At 34.6% G+C, this 5,670-nt stretch overlaps 2 non-coding genes across 2 annotated transcripts; both read left to right on the forward strand.

The window, feature by feature from the left end:
• On the forward strand, positions 1-117 carry LOC130801348 (U5 spliceosomal RNA). Its single transcript, XR_009039565.1, has one exon. It is a non-coding gene; the product is annotated as a U5 spliceosomal RNA (small nuclear RNA).
• A 4,654-nt stretch (positions 118-4,771) lies between these two features.
• On the forward strand, positions 4,772-4,888 carry LOC130801356 (U5 spliceosomal RNA). The gene has a single exon (XR_009039574.1). It is a non-coding gene; the product is annotated as a U5 spliceosomal RNA (small nuclear RNA).
• The last annotated feature ends 782 nt before the right edge of the window (positions 4,889-5,670 follow it).

The following is a 5,670-nucleotide window of genomic DNA, read 5'->3' on the forward strand; positions in this document are numbered from 1 at the left end:
AGCCACGCAGTGAGCACATAGCGAACTATTCTTTCGCCTTTTACTAAAGAATACCGTGTGCTCGCTGTATTAAGTGGCATACGTTTATTTTTGGAGGGAATTCCGAATAAGGAGTTTCCAACAAGACTAGTTTGATAGATTATTTCACCTTTAAAATACTATAGCGATACAGTGTTTGGTCTTATTTTTTCACTATGATTGTTTTTTTCTTCCAATCTATCATAGGGCTATTAACATTTAGCAATAACACAACTTATGACTTGTGTTGTATGGGTACACTCATTTACGGTAAGGACTATAGTACCAAAATATTAGTGCTTCATATCTTGTTACTTGATGTAGAAACCAACTTTGGGGGTTGGAAATATATACCGACATTTGTGCATCTTTGTACTGTAGAAAAAAACTTCTCATGACGGAAGCAATAAATTAGATAAATGGGCTCAACGTCAAATTTCCAGCAACTATTTGACATAAGCAGTGCACAAAAAAAATTACTAGAATAGTCGCAAGATATATTAAATAAATAACACTCGTACATTCTAAATACGCTAGCAGGAAAAGCAATAAATTGGTGTTAAGGAAAAATTTAGGACACTCACTCCCTCGCATAGAAAAAAGTTACAACTTCCAAATACATTCACTCTCGAAGTTTTAATGCTGAAAAAGTAATGATGTGGTGAGTACAATAAAATGGAGGTAAAATAGAAAATTATCGAGTTGCTTTTTACTAAAGATGGAAAGAGTGCAAGTCCTGTGAAACAACCAAGAAAAGTAATAAGTGCAAGTATTATGGAACGGAGGAAATACAATATATTATCAAGTACTCTTTCCTAATGAAAATATTATAATGTAAAGTACCATTGTGCACTGATAAGGTTTTGGTCACGATTGCAAATTGGCTTTTGTGATCGATCTGAATAGTTTTCTGATTGTGTTGGTGCAAACTTGAGAAACTTCTCATTAATATTCATAGTGCTTGGGAATAGCATTATGCACGGAGTTTAGGGAGTTCTGTTATTGAAGTCATAAAATACCTTACAATGGAATGTTTCTAGAACAATTTTGCAAAAGGTTTGTTTGACTTGTTCACACTCTATGCAATGTAAATAAGGAGGCTTTGATAAGCTGAATGAAGATAAAATTACCTCTCGGAGCTAGCAGTGCTCAAAAGCAGCATATCCATTCTTTGTTTTTCTTCCTTTTTTTCTACTACGCAGATTCTATCCATTACAGATTCTCTCAAGGGAATATATCAGGTATTAAGAAGGGTACTAATGTTGTATACTGGTGCAAATAGTAACGAATATCAGTCATCAAGTGCAAAGGAAATGGATATTATCCCATATCAATCAGGAATATAGGTGCAAGCCTTGGAAGTATTATAAATAGCTATTTTGATAACTACTAGAACCACGCAGCCATGCAGTGAGCGCAAAGCGAATTATTCTTTCGCCTTTTACCGTGTGCTCGTTGCATATAATGGCATATGTTTATCTAATGAGGAGTTTCTAATAGACTAGTACAAGAAGTTTTTATTGTGCACGGATATATGATATAAGCAATGATCATATGTTAAAAGTCCAACATGTCACTTAGGTTGGGCTGGTTCGAATGTTCCGGTTTCAAACAATTTTGGCGGTTCCAATTCTCAGGTTGGGCGGATCAGAAACTTAATTGATATCTTTAATGAGTTAAGAGGGATCCTGGCCGAAGTCGTTGGGCTCCACTGCACTTACCATCTCCGAAGTTGGGTGAGAGACTATCACAATTTGTGGCTGCCGGTGTTGGGAACTGCATTTGTGCAGTAAATACTAAATACAAGAAGTCTATAGACTGTGTCCCCTTTATAATATGATCTCGATACTGTGATTGGCCTTGTTTTTGCACTATGGCTGTGCCTTTCTTCTTCCAATCTATCATTAAGTCCTTTTTTTTTGCAAAAAGACCTTCAAATTTCCGATAACCTTGAAAATGCATCTCTCATTTCTAGGTTTACAACATAAAGCAATAGATTAGCACCTTGTCACTTGTGGCGCCCCGTGCCCGGGTACTCATTTACGTTAAGGACAATAGTAACAATGCATGATCTTTATTCATTTCTTTCTACAAATAGACATCAAAGATAAACCATTTAGAGCTATATGCCTTTACCAATATGCTACACGATTATTCTATATAAGCTGAGAATAACAAGCAAAAAATTAGGAGTGATTTATTTAGGCAAACCAAGGTCATGCAGTAGTGTAACACATGGGGCTGGAAATATGATCATTGATACTTCAAATAATCACTTGATACACTCCCGTGATGAAATTAGTTCGTGATGTCGGAACAAATCTCATGACCCATACTTTTTAGAATAGTAATATATCCCATACTAAGAAACTAAGAGAGCAAGCAAAAGAAAGATGAATTTAAAATGATGATGCATACTTCGATGCAAATCACTTACCTGGATGGGATAAGTGGGTGATCAAGAATAATCATAGCCTTGGTTGTTGATCTCTAGGTTGTATGCTTGTGTCCCTGAAGTTGAAGAGTGCACTTGTTGTGCGGTAGTGGAAGTAAAGATCGAAAACAATAATGAAACAATAAAGATTCAAACAAACAATAACGAAAATCATACTGAGAAATTAATATGCTTCACTATCAACGTGATAGTTACATCCATCGGCACCGAGAATAAACTTTTCAATATAAACCGGGAGATTACAAGATGAACACGAGAAATCACAACAATGGCTCTCCAAGCTTTTTCTCTCTTAGTTTTCCTCACTTTGTGTTTTGCATTGCATCTTGTTCTAATTCTAATTATATGGGGCCTTCATATAGTATACCTCATAATAAAAAGAAATTAGGGTTAAGAAAATACAAAAAACCGTCAAATACTAAGAGTAACCAGCCAAAAACGTGCCAAGAAACCGCCATTACGCGAGCCGTGAAATGAAGACAAAACGCACTCCGCACCCCGCAGAGGTCCTATTGTTCGAGTCACCACATTTCAGCAGTACTAATTACCCATATTAAAAAAATGTTAACTCATTTTAGTTTGGAAAGTGCCATACGCGTAATTCTGCATAAGAAACCTAGTTAAACAAAATATGACATGCAAGAAAATGGTTCTGAATTTTACTATTTCATATCTTATTACTCGATGTAACCATCTTTGGGGATTGAAATTACCATTTCATACTTGAGCATCTTTGTTGATCGTAAAGAAGTGATTAATTAAACATGCTATCCATATAAATTGGATTCGTAAGGAAAAGCACACTCTTGAGGCAAGCATTAAAATCAGACAAATGGGTTTAACGTCAAATTTGCAGCAACCTATTCGACATAAGCAAAGCAACAAAATAAACAAAAAAAAAAACACTAGAATCATCACAAGATTACAAAAATAAACAACTATCAACCATGCACCATAACATAGCACGATTTACATGTCTAAAGTTAAACTGCATCATTATGCATTTATGCTACACAAACATTTTAAATACGCTAGCAGGAAGTGTTAAGGAAAAATTTAGGACACTCACCCCCTCACTGAAAAAAAAAGTTAAAACTTTCAAACACATTCACTCCCAAGCTCCAATGGTGAAAAAGTAATCATGTGGTGAGTGAGAATAAAATAGAGGTAAAAAAGAAAATTATTCAATTACTTTTTACCAAAGATGGAGATAGTGCAAGTATTTTGAAACAACAAAAAAATATTAAGTGCAAGTATTATGTAACGAAGGAAGTACGATGTAGTATGATGCACTCTTTCCTAGTGAAGATATTATAATGTAAAGTATCATTGTACTTAGATAAGGTCTTGGTCACGGTTGCGAAATGGCATTCGTGATCGATCCAAATAGTTTTCTGGTTGTGTTGGTGAAAGTAGAGGTCATGCAGTAATAATGTAACACATGAACTGGGAAACAATTAAAGGAGAGTGAATGGAGGTGCCTATTTTGGCGCGGCCTCTGTCCATTCTCTTGTTATCAATGTGGACAAATACTAGACTTGATCAATACAGAGTCAGAAAGAATATGAAGTAAAACCTGGAGCAACACATAAGCAGAAGGTAAAGTAGAAGAAATCTACACATCATCACTAACCAAAGAGAAATAAAATAAAATCTTTATGAACCAATTTGAGAAACTCCTCATTAATAATCGTCACTAACCTACCGCTCACCCTCCTTTATACGCGCTTGGAACCGGCAATAAGCACGGAGTTTAGGAAGTTCTGTTATTGATGTCATAAAATACAGTATAATGGAATGTTTCTAGTACATTTTTGCAGAAGATTTGTTAGACTTGTTTTCTTATGTGTTTGTTCTTGCAAAAGCATTTTATATTGTTGTGAAGAGCTAGGTAAAACAGCCATACTGGATGAGGATGCGTACCCCAGTGAGTAGACATGAGTATGAAAATTTTACCTACGGCGGAGGTACCCCAGTGAGTAGACATGAGTATGAAAATTTAACCTATGGCGGAGGGCGGGTATGAAATTTTATAAGTGGGTATGGAAATGCATATTTGGAAAGTAATATTTATCTTGAGATCTAAAGTCTTTGGCAATGGATATTTTTGTTGAAATTCCTCAATGGGAAATATCAGGTATCAAGAGTTCAAGACCATTGATATAATGAAATTGTTGGGCAAACAATAACAGTCATCAAGTGCAAAGGAAATGGAAATTATCCCATATCAATCAGGAATAAAAGTGCAGGCCTTGGAAGTATTATAAATAGGTATTTTGATTTTGAACAAAATCATGCAGCCACGCAGTGAGCACATAGCGAACTATTCTTTCGCCTTTTACTAAAGAATACTGTGTGCTCGCTGTATTAAGTGGCATATGTTTATTTTTGGAGGGAATTCCAAATAAGGAGTTTCCAACAAGACTAGTACAAAATTTTATTTAATTATAAATATATGTGATTAAAAAAATCTTATGAGAATTAAAGCATATTTGAATGTGTCTATTCCTTATCTATAGAAAGCCCAACATGTTAATGTCTTTTTCAATTAGAACTTAGAAGAGATGATGAAATCAGAAACATAAATTAATAATTTGTGAGACTCACAATTTCTGGCCTGCTAGGACCTGCATTTGTGCAGTATATACTAATTACAAGTTTGATAGATTATTTCACCTTTAAAATACTATAGCGATATAGTGTTTGGCTTTGTTTTTGCACTATGATTGTGCCTTTCTTCTTCTGATCTATCATAGGGGGCTTATAACATTAAGCAATAACACAACAACTAATGACTTGTGTTGTCCGGGTACACTCATTTACGGTAAGGACTAAGGACTATAGTACCAATATAGGATCTTTATTCATTTCTTTCTACGAAATAGACATCAATTTGAGAAACTCCTCATTAATATTCGTCACTAACCTACCCCTCACCCTCCTTTATACGCGCTTGGAACAGGCAATATGTAGGAAAATTTAGATGATAAAATAGTGAATGGATTTATTTGGAGAGGAAGATGAGTGAATATGTAGAATGAATATTGTTCTTCATTGCACAAAAAAATTGATTACATCAATGGGTATTTATAGTGCAAGTTTACTAAAATATCTTAGATATTTTCATTTTTTTAATTACTTTTCTAGGATCTTCCATTATATTATCTTAGATATTTTTATTTTTTAATTCTTTAGTT

The sequence above is a fragment of the Amaranthus tricolor genome, chromosome 1 (assembly GCF_026212465.1).
Source record: "Amaranthus tricolor cultivar Red isolate AtriRed21 chromosome 1, ASM2621246v1, whole genome shotgun sequence".
Taxonomy (NCBI): Eukaryota; Viridiplantae; Streptophyta; class Magnoliopsida; order Caryophyllales; family Amaranthaceae; genus Amaranthus; species Amaranthus tricolor.